The 21,607-nt window shown below is 33.0% G+C and overlaps 1 pseudogene; it reads left to right on the forward strand.

Moving 5' to 3' along the window:
- The first annotated feature begins 8,359 nt into the window (after window positions 1–8,359).
- On the forward strand, window positions 8,360–12,052 carry LOC125873662 (homeobox-leucine zipper protein ROC5-like; annotated as a pseudogene).
- The last annotated feature ends 9,555 nt before the right edge of the window (window positions 12,053–21,607 follow it).

A 21,607-nucleotide genomic window follows, 5' to 3' on the forward strand; every position in this document is an offset into this window, starting at 1 on the left:
GTAAAACATCCCAGGCACGCAACCAACCACACAAGAAGGCAATAGATGTTGCCTCAATGCGCTAGCACGGGGAAATTGCCTTAGTCACACAGCAAGATAATGTCCAGTAAAGTGGGCATAACCTTTTAATCCAAACTCATATTAATGCAAACTTGGTGGCATTGGAAAGAAGACTCATAGACCTTTAATTTGATAGATTATATATGATCCATGCAGTTCTTTATATGGATAAATATATGGTCATTTGAAGTTGACCCTTGCATGAACTAATGCAAAAAACTTAGCTGGTAGAAAAGTTTTGAACTTGACTTAGTGTTAGAGGTCTCTTATAACCCTAAATCACTTATGATACCCTGGTTGCACTTGCTAAAGAACATTAAAACACATGAGCAAGTAATACATCACCCAGTTCAAGCTAATATACTTAAGACGAACGATTTGAATTCAAAAGGTACATTTGAAAAGATCTACACCATGACTTGTTTGACCAGGATCTATGCTTGTCAATCTATAATGGATACATCATCTTGTTAATGATGACAAAGGAGATAAATAAGGGGTGTTAAATTTATAACCCATTGACTAACATGTTTAATCTTAGTAGTGGTATGCTTAGTTTCTACAGGTAAAAATGGATGTAACATTGTATGTCATCAGGGTCGTCTTAACCACTAGGCCAGTTAAGCCGTCTTAACATATAATTACTTAAAATTATATGTATTTTTAGATTGAAAAAAACATGTAAGAAGTATAAAAAAAAACAAAATAACCATTAGTTTTCCCCACTTTTCTAAGGGAATGAAACATTTTTTGAAAATAATTTCCTTAAGCGGGAAATTTTGTTTCCATATTTATCTCCTAAAAATTTGACCTTATATTATTATTTACCTTATACTCATCTTTTTTGTTCTCTGTGTTATTATTTTTATCCTCAATATTGAACTCTCTCCTAAAAAAATGATTTACTGTTGCTTACAAGTTAAAAAAATAACAAAATTTGCTTTTGAGTGTCTTCTTCAAAATCTTAAGAAGTGCAACAACCAATCATTATATTGAAGGAACGCAACACTATTGCAATATTGTTTTATCAACTTATCAAATTCGTGAGCCAGGTTTTATTATTCTAACTTTATTTTATAGTTTTCCTGAACTTTTGTTATTGTTGATATTCTTAGTTAGTAAGTATATATATATTCTCGTTTTAGTTATTATTAAGAGAAATAATATAAGTAGACGATAATGATTTAATAGAAATACTCAATCAAATAAAAAGACTTGATTCTTTTCCTAATGCATATATTTCTTATAGAATAATAATGCTAACAATTTCTGTAACTATTGCCTCTACCGAAAGAAGCTTTTCGAAACTAAGATTTATAAAATCTTATCAAAGATCAAAATTATGAGATTTAATACATTAGCTACATTATCAATTGAAAATGAATTACTAAGATAAATGATAAGAAAATAGTAATCAATGACTTCACATCTAACAAGGCTAGAAGAATATATTTCAAACAAATATATACATGATTATTATTATTTTGAAAAAAGAATTAAAAAAATATTAGGGCCCCAATCTTGTTGAGTCGATCCTGATTGCCATCATCAAAAAGAGGGAATTTTTTGGGTTTATGAAGTTTTGATGAATTACAAAGATTGAAGAAACAAGTCAGTAAGTATGGTTCAAAGGTGCATTCTCACAAGAAGTTGAATTCTACACATGTATCCAAAATAAGTTTGAACATAAATGCAAGAATAAAGAAATGGATCAAGGATGATTCCGACAAAATCAAGAAAACAAGTAAAAAGCGAGAAGAAGATTTATAGTTCAATAGCAACACTGACAAAAAAAGAAGCATGATGAAAGGAGGAGTCTGACTCAAAGTATAACTCGGAGACAGAAGAGACTGTGAGATATAAGAACTTGATTCTTCTCAAAAATCTGATACAAGTAAAAGTCATTTTTAGTGTATTTTGGAGTGTCAAGTGTCGAAATATAATTCTGTCAATTCCATCATTCCCAAAATGTAGAGTATGGTTTGTGAGAGTCGTCGGTTTCAAATTCGAAGTCTTTTTTAGGATTTAAGATCCTAAGTTGGAAATTGTTGAGAATTTAGCCTTTGGATTGACTTTGGTCAACATTCAGGGTTCGGATGCTTGGATCAAAATTCTGAAAATTTTATTGAATTCAGTGGATGATGTTAGGCATAGGAGAGGTCTTTGTTCATTTTTGAGAGATTTCGAGTTTGTTTTGGTCTTTTTAGGCATATGTTAGTTTGTCGTGGTTTCACGAATGTTGGATTAAGGAGACCTCATATTCATCTTTTGATAGTTTCATTGAGTTTGAAACGTCAAGCAATCGATTTGCTTATATAATTTGTGTGTAGGAGGTTCCAAACAAATCCAAAGGATCCTTTGATGTTTTCATAGTTGGATGATTTTCTGTTGCCTAGAATCTATTGTGTTTCGCGTTTGTGAAGGAATGGCATCTTTCACGATCTTCATGAAAGCAAAGGTCTGATTACGAAAGCGAAGGGCCAGGTGACCTGACCATAACGATCGCAAATGGTTGGTCGCTTTTGCGACCTTCGTAAAAGCGAAGACCCTGACTTTCAAGGGGTTCAATTTTGCAAACCCAAGGGCATTTTTGTGATATCAGAGGGGGGGTTTTGACCTACTATTTTTGGAGCTTAAGTCCTGTTTTTTATTTTGAGCTTCGTAAACTCTTGGAGGTGATTTTGAAGAGATTTCTTGTGCTAGATCTTTTGTGTAAAAAATTATTATCCTAAAACTTCATTTCTGTTTGATTATTTATGGATTTTAATTTCAAAATTTGGGATTCTGATTGGTAAATGACAAGATTTTCAAGAACTCGAGTTCTAAACTAAAATGGAGATTGCGAATTGATTTTAAGTCCTTTTGCTGAAATGGTTTTCAGCAGTGTATTCCAAATGCCATGGGTAATGATTTCAAGTAAAGAATTTCATATTCAAACTTCATTTTCAGAATCAGGTTTTGAGTTCTAATTGTGTGTTGGGAGTAATGGGGATGACGTAAAGAATTCATTGTTCCCCTTGATTGAACTTAATAAATAAAAAGGGGATTAAATAAAAGGCTATGTGTTGGTCATACTGTTTTGTGAATTGCCTTGTTGTGACCCCTATTTGATTGATTAATGAGATGCTTTGATGGCATGAACATGAACTTGAATTGTTTGAACTATTGTCTCTTTCTTATGGTGTGAATTTGTCATGACCCAACACACCAGGCCGTGCGGGTACCTACATACTACCACCAAAGTAGGAGAACCCTCTCATCCCAATAGCTACAATATGAGTAAATTAAATAAAACAGAAGTATAATGTGCTGACGAAATTTTATAAATAAGAACTATTAAAACAAAATCGTTTTAAGGCTTGTAAGTAATTAACACCCCCCAAGGAGACACAACTCCCACCATGCGAAAGGAAGATAGAAGCTGCTGGAGAATTTCTTCGTCTTTACCTAATGAAACATCACCAACCTGCATCCAGAATATGTCAAAAGAAATAGCAAGAGTAGTATCAGTACAAAACACGTGTACTGGTAGGCATCATTGGTCAACCCAACGCCCACTGCATAAAATAAGAAATCAATTAGCAGAAACATACAATGAACCACTCGCTTCTCCACCCTTATCCTCTCTTGAATAACTCAAAATTACAGTAGCGCCCTTACTATAACTACAAACCACCTTCTCGATCAACCTACTACTAGGTTCTTGATCATAGCCTAACCGTTCTAACACATTGAGAAGTCCACCAAATACACTATAAGCATTCCCACTAACTACTCACGTCATACCCTTACTTCCTCTTCATATCACCCACCAAGGTCGCATAGCACATTACGTCAAGCTTTCTAACCACTAACACAAATCCCTTTCTCCAAGGTGAAATCCATCTAAGCATTTTCATCACGTACGCTACCCCACTTCCTTGCCATTACAACACACAACCCCCTTTTCTCGAATATTAACCATTCTTGAAACATTGACTTCCCTTCTACCGTATCTCCTCCTGGTTGGGTATGCTCTTTCCGGTTCACTTTTCATCAAGGTACATATCATGTTTGCTCACATAGGAGAACAATCAACATAAGTCCTCATAACCATACAACAACTCCAGCAAATACAACATCAATTATCATTACGAACAAGGTACAATTTCACAAACATCAAGGCATACAATTACATCAAATCATTGGTCCTCTCATAAGACCCAAACTCAAACAGTTAGCATACCAGAACATGGTACCCCATTCAAAAATTACGCCATAATGTGGCAACCTATCCCATAATTATGTCGAAACGTGGCAATCGATCCAAATTAGTTATGCCGCAACGTGGCAACCGATCCAAGTTAGTTATGTCAGAACGTGTCAACTGATCCAATCAACACACCACAATCACAATCACAAGTATATTTTCAAGTTCAAACAAATTAGTCATAATTCTTGGCATTCATCATTCATCTATCTCATTTATAACAAGTGTGATCAATAATGCAATAATCATACACTTACATGTATCATAATGAAGCAAGAACAAACATACATCACAAAATTATAGAATCACAACCATCACCTAACCCTATATCATCATCTAAGGCTTCTTTCTAGGATATAACCACAATAATTTCGGTGCACGAAGGCCTACGCATGAATCCTACCATTCATTTACACATACTACGCAGTGAACACAGATTTTAACTAATCAATTTATAAAACTTAGCCTACCTGGGCGCCAAGCAGCTGCACAGAGTTTTAGTCTTCGATTCTTATTTTCGGGGCTTGTGACGATGATCTTGATCAGAAATTCGCAATCCACTGACATCTTCACACTAGGAATCTCTCTCTTCCTTCTTCCAGTCTTGCAACAGCTTTTTGGGGGTTTCTAGGGTGTTTTTATGACTAAATTAGGTATTTTAGGAAGAAGGGAAAATAGGATTTTGCATTATTTGCATTTTGTCTCACCTATTCTGCTCTAGCGCCAACTTATCCCTTCCTGGCGTCACTGCCCTAGAGGCATCTGGCTCGCCCTGGCGGGACAATGGCCCAGAATTGTAATGACCCTCCAGGTCATTTTTAAATTAAAGAATTCATTTCATCGTTTAGAGCGTTCCTGTAGCGACCCCAAGTCANATAACGACGGTTTGGGTCGCTACATAATTTGCTTATGTGCATTGATTGTTGTACACCGTGATGAGGCGTGTGATATAAAGTCGGTGGAATATGATTTTGACTAGTCACATGATATAGAGCCGATGGAAAATGGTTTTGGCTAGTGATATGATATAAATCAATGAAAAATGGTTCTGGCTAGTGATACAAAGCTGAAGAGAAATTGTTTCGGCTAGTGATACAAAACCAATAAGAAATGATTCCGACTAGTGATACAACGCCAACGGGAAATTGTTCCAGCTAATGGTATGATATAAAGGCGATGAAATATGGTTTTGGCTACTGATATGTTATAAATCCAATGGAAAATGGTTCTGATTACTGATATTTTTCTGAAGGGAAATGATTCTGGAAAGATTTTGATTATTATGATTTGATGCTTATGTTTGACATATTTGTTAATTGTGATTGATGCACTTGTTATTTGTGATCGATCTACTTGATATTGAGATTAATGTACTTGATACATGTTGATTGTTGAATTGTGACTATTGAACTGTGATTATTGAGCCTTGTGAGTCGTGTATTGTAGAATTGTTAGGTTGGGCTGATTTCTATGCATTTTGTAGTTTGAGGAGGTTCGGTTAGGATGTTAGGAGTACTCGATTTCTAGCTTGTTTTTATATTATATTTCTTGTTGGGTACCGTGTTGTTGGTACTCACTCCTTGCTTCTACACTTGTTCAGGTTGCGAGCCCAGTATAGCATGATTGTTCTTTCTCTCCCATTTCCAAGGCTTGTCAAGGACCTGTTGAGAGGTAGTTGCTTGTCATCCCAGCGGACCCTCCATTTCATCTTTTAATGCTTTGTTCTAATTGAGAAATAAAGACTTGAGACTTGTACTTATTTCTTAATTTTGCACTCTATGTATTAGTGGTTTGTACATGTAACAACCAGGTTTTGGGGTGTTAATAAAATGAATAAGTTTTCTATTTTTATCTTGTTCTTGCTTTATGTTTCTACATTTCTTTTGATTCTTTTGGGTTGAGGCTAATTTGTCTTAGTAAGGACAGACAAGTGTCATCACGTTCATTTTTTAGATTGTGACAAAATCACCCAGTATAAATATATACACCTACGAAGAATTATAAGGATCTTAATATAGAAATTTTTGAGGTGTTAAGCAAATATTGATGTCTTGGAGCAATAACGTAATTGTTAGAAAAAAATAATAGGAAATAAAAATTGAAGAAGAAGAAAACTTTGAGGCGTGTAATAAATTTCTTTAAAGAGATATTGCATGTATACATATTGGGAAAAATACAAACAAATCCCTTCAGAATATAACAAAGCCCTATGTTTATACATGCAAATTTTTCTTAGGCTATTTCTAGAGAATATTTATATTTATAGAAGTTAAGAGATGACTTTTCATAAGATTCATGTTCTTTCATGATCAAATAATTTTTCATATGAGTCATGTTCTTTCATGAACAAAGGACTTTTCACAACAATCATATTTTTTTCATGAAAAAATAACAGTGCATCGTCCCATCATAATGCAATAATATGTAATTATTTAATATTTAATAAATAGTAATGATATTCCATATTATATATTCTATACAAGTTCGAGTGTCTACTTGTGCACAGTCAAAGTTGGAGGACATAAATATAAAATAAAGTTAATTAAAAGGGCATATTTATGTATTATGTCAATTGGTCAAACATCTATATCATTAACTTTTGGTAAGTGAGTAGGAAACAACTCAAAGTTGACTCATTTCTCCTTCCAATCTAGAGAAAACTTGAACTATTTATAACTATTTCTAATCATATTTTTCAGACAATTCTAAAATTGCTTCACTAAGTTAATCAAGTAATTGTATTCTTGAGTCTTCCCATTGATTTCTTCAAGTACTAAGCTAGACGTGTTGTCATTCTATGTAAGTAATTTATATGCTAATTAATTCTTCATTTCTTTTCTACCTTTTGTGTTCCTATTTTGCAAGATTTTTGTAAATTCATTAAATTAATTACCCCATGTATACCTTGTATGTCTGCATTCTAAACATCAGCTTTTAATGATCCCCAAGTCTAATGCTTTTTATTTTGTGGAGAGTTAACAAGGTTGTTTTTTGTTGGTTTATAGATCTTATAAGTTATCAATGTAACTTTTGTGATATATGAAATATTTTTGGGGAACATCTTATAAAATAATAAATAGTTCAACATGAGTTTAAGATGCGAAAATAAAGAGTTTTTTCGAGATCTTTGAAATTCTTTTTCATCTTTAATTAGATCTTTGAAATTCTTTTTCATCTTTATTCAAAGATATTTGAAATTTATTTAGGGACAAGATGAAATATAAATTGAAATATATGGGGTTTCAAATTTTAGGTTTCATGAAAAAACGAATATTTTGATAAAAAGTGTTTTCTGTTTTTAAAATATCATTTGGTGTGAATTTAGAATAGAATTTTCTACCATCCTTTTCTTGAAAAATTGCCATTTACGATTTATTTTATCACCCTTTTCTCTCTATTTTTTGTTATCCATAGGCCTCAAATGAATTTGTCTCTTGTGGACAAGCAATAATAACAACTATGTGTTAACCCTAGATAAATTTCAATTGACTACGTGAATATTCTGTAATTTTACTATTTGGTATAAACTCAACATAGATAATTAACTAATACGATATATTTTTTTTCTATATTTTACGTCGCATTAGATGTTTTAGATATGACTTAAGACACTCCTAAAAAGAATAAGACCTAACTTAAATTTGTTATAATGACAGATGTGGATAGGTGAATTGAGTTTGATTTGTATTTTTTAAATAATTTTTTAAGTCTTCATTGGTAAAAAAATATATAGTAATGGAAATGGAGTTAGTCTATAGATTCGTAATTACTAACTACTATCACCTTTCACGATAACTAGACGCTCCATTTATGTTACTATATGAGTTTAACTCTTTCTGAATATATATTGCTTCAATAAAATATGTTTTTCACTTCCTCATGCAATATAATTGGAACCAAATAATTCTCTTGTTCTAGTATCTTGATATGTTGTTTCTTTTCATTTACAATTACTTGGAACCAAATAATTTTTAATTCTGGTATTATATGATCACATATGCATGGTAATGAGTTGAACTGATACAATCTTAATTTGTTCAGAAATAAAAGATGAAAGGTCATAGTGACATGAATGAGAGAAAAGAAAGTTTGATTAATGTTGTGATAGGCGGATTAGGAGAGGAAGAATTAGAGAGAAGTTCTATCGGTGACAACATAACTGGTGGTGTATCTATAGATGAACGTGGTGAATTATCATCGAAGAGGAAGAAACCCATTAGGCATAATGCCGATCAGATTCAAGAGCTTGAAACGTAAGTATAATTCTAATTTATTTTGTACTTGTTTATTTGCTTATGTTAATTTTGATCTTTTTTTATCATTGGTTATTTTATACCATTGGGAATAGGTTTTTCAAAAAGAATTCACTTCCTAACAAAAAAGTACAACTAGAATTTGCAACAAAATTATTCATGGACATCAACCAGGTGCAAAATTGGTTCCAGAATAAAAGAACCCAAATGAAGGTGATGCATATCACACTTCTTTCCCTTAATTTATGTTTTTCTTATGTGAAATTTGTATAATTTATTATAAAAATGAATTGTGTTATTTTATCAGTTGCAATTGGAATTGTACGAAAATAAGACTCTGAAGCAAGAAAATGACAAGCTTCGCATAGAGAATATTGTAATGAAGGAAGCCCTGGAAAATTCAATTCATGACAATTATAAAGAAAACATTGATGAGAATCAAATAAAGACTGAGCATGACCAATTTGAAGATGAAGTTAAAAGGCTTACCGCCCAAGCGTACAAATTAAGCTTATTTAATAAAGATGTAGTGCAGGAAAAGATGGTGTTATTGAATCTTGCTATGGATGCCTTGAATGAGCTTTCTAGGTTGTATGAGAATGATAAACCTCTTTGGGTAAGCAGTTTGGATAGAGGTGGAGAAACGTAAAATATTAAGGAATATGCTCGATTGTTTACCCCATTAATTGGCACAAAACCTGAGCATTTCACAACGGAAGCCACAAGGGCATCGGGTACAGTAGCTGACACCAGTTTGGCATTGGTGAATACACTTATGGATAAGGTATGTAGGCTCTACATTTTAAATTCAATGTTTTCCTCTGTCTCATTTTTAAGAACTATCATCTCCTTACCACCTAACCCTTATTTGACGTAAATAATTAGTTCTTTTTATTTTTATTCTTTTTAATTAGTTGTACTCTTACTTTTAATATATTTGACATATCTTTTTATTAGTTTTTTTAGTGGTTCTTCAATTAGTTGTTGCATATTATTTTAATCAATCAAATTTAACTTCAAGTGATGAAGACAAGTATGTGTTGACATGTTATATTTTTTTTTTGTTATGTACTGTATTTTATATATGCAGAGGCAGTGGGTAGAGATGTTTCCATGCATTGTTGGAAAAACATACACTACTGATGTGATTTCCACTGGCATAGGTGGAAATAAGAGCGGTTCTCTGTTATTGGTATTTCCATTTACTTACTATTTTGATGAAAATTACATATCTTATTTATTTTATTATTACATGCACTAACAACTTGAAAGTAATGATTTGCAGATTAAAACCGAATTGCAAATCATTTCTGACCTAGTATTTGTTCGCGAAGTACAATTTCTCCGATTCTGTAAGAAACATGCTGAAGGTGTCTAGGCTATTGTCGATGTGTCTATTTACACAATTCAAGAAGGTTCACAAGAGATCGAAATTGAAAATGGTCGAAGGCTCCCCTCTGGCTGTATTTTACAAGATATGCCAAATGGTTATTGCCAGGTAATTCAAAATAAATTGTCTTTTTATTTTGCATGTCATAGGCGTTTATATTTTTTAAAATTCAATGAGCTAGATTTCTCATATTTTATTAATTTTATTCTTGTTGATTTATTTTTATTGATTTTTTTATAATACAATTTATGTATTCATTGTAGTGGTTTGTTCTCTATTTGAATTTTTCTTTATTTATTCGGAATGAGAAAGATCAATTTTCTTCTAGCTTTGAGCAATGCAACTATTTAGTAATTGGTTGAAACATTCTATATTCTTTCTTGATAAAGAATTTCTTTTTATTATTCTTCACCTTCTAACCATGCAATAAAATTCTAATTGTCTAATTTTTTTATACTCACTTTCAAATTAATATATTTAGATACATTAATTTTTCTGCAATTTTTTAGTATCCTCGCATCATACCAAATGCAAGACCTAAATATTTTGCACACTCCCTCCTTCCATATTTATTGGCAAGACCACTAGAAATCTTTTTTGAGGATACATTCCTTGTAATTGACTCTTTTATTTAATGGCTGAATTTTCTAAGTTGTCTCCAATAATGGCCATTTTATTTTAATTAATAATTAAGTTAATATTTCATGCAAGCTCATATTTTTCTCTCTAGTGATTTTGTAATATTGATAAAATATTTTCAGGTTACATGGATTGAGCACATGGAATATAATGAAAATCTTGTCCATGATTGGTATTGCCCTTTGATAAAGACTGGTCTGGGATTGGTGCTCAAAGGTGGATGGCTATTTTGCAAAGACAATATCAGTTCTTGAAAGTGATGAAGTCAATTATTGATCCCATAGGTAATCATGCATAGAGGTTCAATTATTGTGACATTTATTTTTTTATACTTTTTAATATTAAAATGAATTGATTCTTATGTAGCTTTATTTGTGGCAATTGATTTAAGTGGTGAGAGAGGTATAAGGATGTTGGCTCAACGCATGACGCATAATTTTTTGTGCGGGGGTTTGTGCAACTGCTCAGTATTGGGAAATACTTCAACTAGCAAATGAAGAAAATTCCAAATTAATGATGAGGACGAATATTAGTGACCTTGGTGAATCGACTGGTGTGGTGTTAAGTGCTACAAAGACAATCTAGTTACCAGTGAAACACCAGCGTTTGTTCAAATTCCTCACTAATGAACAAATAAGGAGCCAGTGGAATGTCTTGTCCAATACTTATCCCATGAAACGAATGATCAATATTTCTAAGGGTCAAACTGTCGACAGCCACANTAGCAAATGAAGAAAATTCCATATTAATGATGAAGACGAATATTAGTGACCTTGGTGAATCGACTGGTGTGGTGTTAAGTGCTACAAAGACAATCTGGTTACCAGTGAAACACTAGCGTTTGTTCAAATTCCTCACTAATGAACAAACAAGGAGCCAGTGGGATGTCTTGTCCAATACTTATCCCATGAAACGAATGATCAATATTTCTAAGGGTCAAACTGTCGACAGCCACATTTCTCTCTTTTTTCGTGATGTGAGTGGTTAATTGTTGTGTTTTTTTGGATAAATGATTGAATTAGTTTTTTCATTAGTTGTTAATTTATAAATAATCGTTTCTTTTGATTCGGACATGTAGGGGGATGATTCTGGTGCCAATCGAGTGATCTTGCAAGATACTTGCATGGCTGCAACTGGATCTCTTTTGGTTTATGCTACAATTTATTCACAAGAAATTAATACCGTGATGAAAGGGGGGACTCTTCTTGTGTGACTCTCTTCTCAAATGGAATAACAATAGTCCCGGATTGTTTTCAAGATTTTTCTACAACTAATAACTATAATGTTATTTCTAGGGAGATGAATAATGGGTTCGGTGGTGGATCGTTGGTGACTATCAGCTTTCAAATGGTGGGGAACATCTTTCCGGCTACAACTCTTTCTATGGAGTTGGTCAAAGAAGCAAATGCACTCATCTCACACACAATTCATAAGATCAAGAGTGCTCTTAAATGCAAGTGATATTTGAAGACTATCTATCATCCATTGATTTGTTATGTGTTTTGAGTCTCTACTATCTTTCTTGATTTGGATCATAATATTATTAGATTGTACTATTTTGAGTTTATCTGGAAAAAAAAATCATATTGATATTTGATTCTCTATTGCTTATTTGACTTTGTTTTACGTTAATGTTTTTTATCACAAGCCAACTTTATAATAATCTGAGCGAAAATTAACAACTTTTTTTAAAAAATTAACAAAATTTTGAATCTCACATTTGCTATTAAATACTATCATTTCGCATTTAACAAACACATTCACCTAATAAATATAATGTAGCTTATCAGGGAAAAAAATGACTGTATCATATATAAAACTTTGAAGTGACAAATTTGATTATTGGCTAAGTGTTGTGAAGTGACGTTTAACTATTTGAGATTTATAGAAATTTTGAAGTGGAAGCATCCTGAGGGATATGTTTGAAAAATTCATTATCATCATAGATTACTAGTAATAATAAAATGTAATTATTGGCTATATTTTCAACATAAATAAATAATCATTATGTTTTACTTTCAAATAAATAAAAGGGAAAATGCATAATTATACCCCAACCTGAACAATACAAAAAATTTCAAGCACACACACTTTATATTTGTAGGAGTTTTATAACCCCTTGAACTTTTTAAAAGTTGAATAAATATTATCTTAACTACTGACTTGGAACAAATTCTACTATATTAGAAGAGTGAGTTCAAAATGAGTTGCTCGGATGGTAAGCACCCCTCACTTCCAATCCGAAGGTTGCGAGTTCGGTCACCAATGGAGCATAAAGGGGTGGGAGCTCCTAGGGAGGGTAAAAAATAAAAAAATAGAGTTCAAAATTAGTATCAACATGTTTGCTTCCTGTCATTCAAATCATATTTGAGGGCAATTGTGACTATTCAACTCTCTCTAATTTATGCCTGCAAATTTACGTGTCACTAGAGTAGTAATTGCAGTCTTTCTAGTTTCGTACCTTGGGACACATATTGATATGACTTCAACATCTCTTCTATTTTCCATTCTTTAGCGCAAGTGGGAGGAATTGCAGTGTTCTTTTATTTATTTTTTCCCATTCTCTCTCACTTGCATCTTCCATTCATCTCTATTGTGATTTTTAGGTACTCTTTTTGTTATTATTTTTTTCTATGTTGCTCTCCTATATATTTTTTTAAGATATTCTTCCTCCGTTTGAGTGATTTTCTATTTAGGCATCTAATGTATTTGGTTATGTGTCTTAATAACTTTTTATTCTTCTCTCATTGATAGTTATCTTACCTGTTTTGATCCTCATCTTGCAATTTAATAAATTAAGATAGTTTATCACTTTAGTTTCTAATGTATTCTTCCTATTAGTCATTTTTCAAGATATTTTTTCAAAGCAAAATTATCATCTATGTATTATTTGTGTGTCAAGTTAATAATCGACATCTAAAAATATACTAAGGAGTCATCATTTTTATTTGGTGTTTTTTCTCTTTCTTTATAGTTAAAGATTAAATTGGATAGTCAACTTCATAATTTGAACTTTGACTTGTGCGTCAATAGTGGACTCTGAGTTATTGAGTTGTCTCTTGGGAGAACATATGGTGTTTCCTTTCGTACTTCTTTTGATAAGGTAAAATAAAATGCTTCCACAAATATTCCTCAAATTTTGAAGTCTAAAATTTTTATGGAATTTGATATTGTAAGTGTCACACCCCGAAGCTACCCCCAGGACGCGGACACGGGACCTAGAATCACGAGTGACCCCAAGCTAACCCTGCTGACATAGCATAAGCATGCTAAAGTAAACTGAAGTAAAGAAATATTGTGCAGAAGCTAAGTCATCATTTAAGCTGAAATGATAGGGAATACCCATATACTATCTGAATATATATAAAAACTGAGAGTTTAACAAATGCTAAAAGGTCAAACTCAAGTGCTAAAGATAAAACTTCCCAAAGATGAAACTAACTATGTCTGAAAATGGCCTCTAACTAACTAGAAGTGCTAGGACATGCCCCAGCTAAATCTAGCAAAAACTGAAACTAAGACTAAAAGCAAAGGAAACAAGTATGTTGTCCTCAGAGAANTGAGAGTTTAACAAATGCTAAAAGGTCAAACTTAAGTGCTAAAGATAAAACTTCCCAAAGATGAAACTAACTATGTCTAAAAATGGCCTCTAACTGACTAGAAGTGTTGGGACATGCCCCAGCTAAATCTAGCAAAAACTGAAACTAAGACTAAAAGCAAAGGAAACAAGTATGTTGTCCTCAGAGAATGAGGACTCACCACTGATATTTCTGAGCTGAAGATCGGGAACCGATCTATGCATGATCTAGAAGTTGAGAACCTAAACCTATATCACGAGAAAATGTAGCACAAAGTATGCGTCAGTACTTGAAAGGTATTGAGCATGCATGATAGAATAAAGCTGAACAACATACATAACTGAACAAAGAATATAACTGAGCAATGATATGAGATAAGCATGATACTATACTGTAAATACTGAACATGAAATGATTGAATGCAATGACATAGTTTATAACATGCTGACACTGAATTATGACTGTAACTGATAACATAGTCAATGCAATAGATTTTGACTATAAGGGTGCTACTAATAACCGACATAACACCACATAAGCTAAATGTGGAGTCCGATGTATATTCCCCATTGAGAGGACCCAATTTACTCTACCAGAGGTATAGAGGCATGACTGACATGATCACTAAAATGTAATGCCCACATAGGGTACTAAGAAACCTATTGGGCACGTAGTTATGGGAATATTCGGGTACGTTGAACCCTAGTACACTCGGTATTAAGCTACTCCCAATTGATTATGTAATTAACAACTTATGACTGATTTTCTGTACTACTGAATAGCTCATTGTACTGACACGCTAACTGAAAATGCAACATTAATGTACTAATAATGAAACATTTGAATCTAAGGCATGTATAAATGAAATAACTGGCCTAGCATGTGTAATTCATGATCTAAAAGAACTATATAGCTAGGGTTCTAAATTTATGAAGGAATCTATGCAAAACAATACTAAAATCATGATAATCTGATTTGGATCATTCTAACAGCTAAAAACCTAATAATTTCTAACATTAAAACAACCCTAGGTCTAGATAATATTAAGGGAATCAAGATTCTGACTGAAATCTAGGGACCTAATGGGTGAAAGGAACCCACTAGTGAAATCCCACATACTTGGTGTCGAATTCCATGGAGAAATCTTCGCTTTCAGGGCTGGAACTGATTAAAACTCGTTGTGTTCTTGAACTAGGGCTGCTTGTCTTTTCCTCTGATATTTTCTCTATTTTTTTCTTGATTTAGGTGAATAATTGATTAGGGTAAGTTCTAATTAGTTTACTAGGCTAAAACTGACCAAAACCACGTAGTTTCGGGACCTTGGTCCAGGGTCGACAGTGGACCTAGCTACTGATTACGGGACTCCCTACTATGGTCCACTTCACAGACCGTGTGAAGGATCACAGACCGTGAAGGTCCTCGTGGTCCTTCACCTGGGCTAAGGGCTACACTGGCTCGACTTCACGAAAGCCACCACGGCTTGTCGTCAAGACCACGGCCCGTGAGGAGCCCCATGGTCTGATGACTGAGCTCGATGGATTGGGTTTGACTTCCAAGAGTACCAGCACAGCTCGTGAGGTGGTCCACGGCTCATGAAGGGCTTCGTGGTCCACCCCGACTGGAAGGTCATGGAGTCCACGGGCAGGTCAACGGACCGTGGACCCTATCACAGTCCGTGAACACTACCATGGTTCACTGATTCTAGTGATTTTCTACTGCATTTTTTAAGTCTGGGTTCCGAGGTGTTACAGTAAGCTTACTCAAATTGATAAATAAATTCAACTAAATAATATTTGCATTTCTTTCAGCTTCATGTTCACATTTATTATTTCTAATTAGTTGAACCATTGCAAATAGAACAAAGATTCTGCCACTGAGGTTGAAAGATAGTTGTCTTAATTAGTTTTATTTTACTTAACATTTTATTTTATCATTTGATTTTCCCGAGGGGTTTTGAAGCAAAGAAGACCTCAAACTGCTTTCTTTCTGCCACATTGCGTTGTAGTTTTGAAAATCCAGATTGAAGAAAATCAAGAATATATGCTACACGCTTGATACCTTAAAAGGTACGTCACCCACCTAGCTCAATTTTACTGCTACTACCTTCTCTACCTTCATTATTTAAACACTTCTACTGTAATTAACAAGCAACTCATTATTAATGTCTGTACAGGTATTTGTCAAGCATGGCGTCACACGACAATACAATGAAAACTGTGAACAAGTAAATGATCGTCAACAACAGAGTCGACATGTATTTTGTCAAACACGACACTATAAAAGTAACTATGAAGTTTCAAATGGCTATCAACGACATAGTAGGCATATGTTAGCCAATTTTGAAGAACCAAATAACTGTGACATAGTATTTGGCTGCGTTGCTATTTTGGCATATATAAATAGTATGCATGTATCCACGGGCATCTGTGCACTCATTAATGCTATTTTCTTATTATTTTAACATTTTCTCCTTATTATTTTTTTTTCATTTTCTTTCTTCCTTCTTCAAAAACTCATTGTCATCTTCATTGAAGTTTCTCATTTTCAATATCACTTTTTACCACAACTCCACCTCCCTTTTTTACTACTATTAGTTTAACTCTCTTCAATTTTAAAATTATAGCTAAATATTTTATTGCATTTCGAACAATTTGATAAACCTATTAGATTTCAAGATGATTAGTAGGTATTATTTAGTTTTTTTGTTATCCAAATTTCAATTAAACTTATTCAATTTTCGTAGAATTCTAGCTCTTTCAAAATTATCATTTCTAGTTTTGAAGTTATATGAAAATGAGATAAATTAATTGATGATACCTTCAAAATTTTGATTTTCTTAGAAAAATAATTAGTTTTGTTATCAATAACTCAACATAGTCTAGAAAATAGTATAATTTTGGAAAGAAAGGAATTTGACCTAAAGAAGAAGAAGAAAAAAGAAATAAAATGGAGGGGATTAACTTGACATGGGGGTGGGGTGAGAAGAGGGTGGGAGGTGAAGAAGAAGAAATAATGAAAATGGAGGGAGGGGTAGCTTGAAAGTAGGGGTGGAAGATGAAGTAGAATTTAAAATGAAATTAAAATTAAAGTAATAAAATTAAAATAAGTCAAAAAGTAAGATAGAGAAACAAAAAAAAACTTAAAATGAAAAAAAAGTAATATTTCAAATTAAATTAACACGTGTCACACAATAATTGGTGTGTTATAACACTTATCATTTAAAATCTGGAATGGATTGAAAAATGATGTGAAAATATATGTTCAGAATTGTTTAGAGGGTAATAGGACACCCACATAGTTAAGGTGTCGTTTTGAAAATTCAAGACAACTTCAGGTGTCACTTTATGTCTTCTCTCTTCAGTTTAAAATATTGTGCGGGGTAATAGAACCCCCATAAAGTAAAAGAGTGTCCTCGAAACTTCAATTATAGTTTGTGGGCATAATTATGTTTATTTTCTAAATAAAATGATAACTATAGACGATTGAGAGGATATCAAATTTACATTTTCGATCCTGAATGAACAAGTGCAAAAAAGAAAAATTATTGTGTTTTACCTTCATAAAATAAAAAAAAATACAAATTTATAATAGTTTAGAAGATACAATATTACATTTTCAATTCCAAATGTACACATTGTATGGGGTAAACCCAATCTTGTCTAAATGGATGAATGTTATGACGGCATTTGGCACAAGAATTTGTCTATTAAGGGACGATAAAAAAACATTGAGCAAACCCCACCGATGATGATCGAATCTGGCAGTGAAGTCCAATTTAGAAGAGTCTGATAACCTTATCACCGGAATTAGTGCTTTGAATGAGAAATGTTTGGGCCCAAGAATCTGGATTACATTCCAAGGTATAATGTAATCCAGTCATCCCAAGAATAACAGGAGAAGGCTAACATTCACATCGTCTAGTATTCAACTGAAGAATTAGTGCTCACATGGGAAGACTATGAGAGATCTGGACCATACAAAATTGATTATATATATTATTCTCTATAAACAAACCATTAGGCATCAATGATAGGGGCACTCTTGATTTTGAATTCGTACACTTGTTTAGACATACATATTTTCTTTAAACAAATTCTCTTAGCTTTGAAATTTGAATTCACTCCAGATACACTATACTTAAGCTTCGAAGGCCCAATTTTAAGGATCATATACACGACTTGATTACTTTTTTTCTTTCTAATCATTATAATTATTGTTGTGAAACATTTCACTATTATTTAATATTTTCCCCTAAATTTAGAGTTTGTTTTTACTTTGCTTAATATTTTAATGATAATGTAGTAATCAATCAGCACAAAAAACTAGAATTAAACACACAAAATGAAAGATCCCAACTACCTATCCCATAGATGCATTGAGGACAATGCAATATCTATTGTTCAGGGATGGATAGTAGTACTAGTGTGAATGAAAAAACTCAATCAATCATGAGGCTTTCCATGTTGTTTGTCGTAAATAAGAAATTAGGAGTTAGTTTAATTGAGTCACCCCCAGTAGTATTTCCTTGACATGTGTTTTAGGTTTTCTTATACAAGAAGATTTTCCGAGAGTTTATTTTAGTGATGAACTAAGAAAAATCTTTTTGCTTTTGAGTTTTTGACTCTAGAGTCAGACATTTACCCAATGATAGATTCATATGCACTTTCTTAAGAGAATAGGTCCTATTACTAGTTTAAGTAGAGCAGAGTGAGTTTTAACTTATATGGTCATAGTTGTCTACTTAAGGCATGAAACTTGTTTTGTTAGAAAAATGTACCTCTCCAAAAAATAATTGCATAAACTTCTATTACATGTATTGGCATGTATATCTCGTTTTATGACATAAAATAAATTGCTAAATGCTTAGAGTAGAAGTTTGGGAGTTAAATTAGAATATCTTAATATAGTCCTATGTCATTGTGTGTGTAAATTTTACTATTTATGTGTTTACTAGTAAAATCTAGAACTTTTCTTGTAAGTCATGTCACATGTCCAAGGATAACTTTATTGTGAGATGACTTACGTCTTCTTTGTTGAACAAATGTCACTATTAGCCTAAATGAACCCTCCGAATGATAACTTATTATTTTATTGACAAGATAAATCTAACTCACTTACCCTTAAAATAATTAATAAACTCAATTGTATTATTTTCTAGGTAAATAGCATGACGCCCACCATGGGATTAGGGAAATTGTGGTATTGTTTTGATAATTTACTTGTTTATTTGCTAACCTGTTAGAATTTGATTTGCAAAGAAATTCCAGCATTGCAACATACATCATGACCAAAATTGAATGAAAACTAGGGTAACTATGGTCTGCCCAGAACAATGAGTAGGCCATGATGAAAACTTTCGCTTGAAGAACAAATCCCAACTTGTAACAAACATGGTGTTGGGGTTATTTGCCCTGATTTCTTACCATAAATAAGTTTTCCTTTTAGGAAAAGGTTTTAATATTTTGACTAGTCCTTTTCTTGTAGGAAAGATTTTAGGACTCTATAAATATAGGCTTGTTCTTTCTAACTTAATTAGCATTCACAATGTAGTCCTAGGGTTTTGAGAATCGCGGTTATAGAGGAGAATTTTGTGTACCTCCTTGTATTCCGAGCGAATTGGTTGAGGTTGTTTCTCTCTATATTTTGTACTCTCATATTTATAGTGGATAGTGGATTTCTCATCTTCTTTGTGGACGTAGGTCGATTGACCGAACCACGTTAAATTTGTCTCTTTTGGTGTGTTTCTCGTTTGTCCTCTTACTCGTGGTCTTTCGAGGTTTGATTTGCTAGCTTCCGCATTACACCTGCTTATTTTGATCCTAACACATGGTTGAGTGCCAAACTAGGAATCTAAATTGCACAATTCAATAAAAAGAGTTCCCAATGAAATTGACGGTTCTGAAAATGAAGGCCAAAGAAATGACACAAAAAACTAGGATATGAGCATGGATGAAACATCGAGGATTTTTTGCTGCCCAACAACTAAAGATGATGGAACTTCTAGAGTATAGGGTCAAAGCATAACTCAACTACATCATATTAATGTTTTGGGTTTTAGAAGATGTGAATGAAAAATATATGTTTTGTTTTTTCAAAAAGATACAAAGAGAAAACATGCAATTTGAATAGCACATTTTCACATCGAAGTGTTGTGACTTTTTTGAACGGTTGTAACTTTTCCAAAGAGTTTTGATTTTCCAAAGAGTTGTGACTTTTTCGAAGGATTGTGACTTTTTTGGAAGAGTTATGACTTTTCTAATAAGGAACAAATAAACATATATTGGTACTACCTTTTGTTGGCTACAAATAGTGGAGTTTCCTATTATTTTTCAACAATGAATTGTCACCACTCTTACCTGTCCTGAGTGACAGCCACACTAACCTCTGTTGGGAGAATCAACTATCTACTAACACACCAATAATTAATCAACCTCAGACCAACAATTTATATAAACAAATCAATTTTTAATTTCTTAAAACAACTTTCATAAAGAAACAATAATTTCATAACACGAATGCAGAAATAACCACCCCTAAAAACTGAAAATAGTGGCCTCAAAACATTTGTTCTTCGTTTAGAATACGGGGATGCACCCCAAAACCAAATGACTAAAAAGAGTCTAATTCCGGAAAATGGAATAGAAAAGAGAGACGAATTCATGACAGCCTGGACAAGTGTGCCCACCCTTAGATTCAGATAGCGCTAGGATCATAGTTGAGGTCTCAAAGAAACCGCCTTAATATGCCATGTACTCAACAAAGAAAGAGAGTGCAATATCAGTACACAATCATTATGTAATGGTGGGACCATTAGCTAGTTCCAGATATATGAGATATGAGCAAACAACCACTACTTAATAAAACAAATAAGGGAGAAGGCACAAGTACCCCCCTAGACTATTACCGAAATCTTAGAGACACACCTTAACAAAACTAAGGTCCTACCCCCCTGAACTAATTTTATATATAATATTGTACACCTTTTGGCTTATGTGGCACACCATGTGACTCCACGCAGTTGAGGCACGTGAGAGATATTTGGATTCCACGTAAGCCAAAAAGGTGTACAAAATTACAAAAAAATGAGTTCAAGGGGGTAATAGGACCTTAGTTTAGTTAAGGTGTGTCTCTGGAATTTGGATCATAGTCTAGGGAGGTACTTCTACCTTTTTCCAACAAATAACATACAATTACAACACAAAGTCGAATGACATCAGTAAATTGAATGTATGGTATGTAATAAGACTAAGTGAAACAATAAATGAAGTGAAAAGCTGAAATACAACTCAACAGAGCAAAGCAGAAACATGAGATAAAATCATTTATGCTTCACAAATATAATGCAATAATATTAGATACTGGACTGAACTGAAAATATACATATATAATTACTCTTTACTTTACTAGGGAGTTTCTCTAACCGACAACCATCACAATG

Source organism: Solanum stenotomum, chromosome 8 (genome assembly GCF_019186545.1).
Source record: "Solanum stenotomum isolate F172 chromosome 8, ASM1918654v1, whole genome shotgun sequence".
Taxonomy (NCBI): domain Eukaryota; kingdom Viridiplantae; phylum Streptophyta; class Magnoliopsida; order Solanales; family Solanaceae; genus Solanum; species Solanum stenotomum.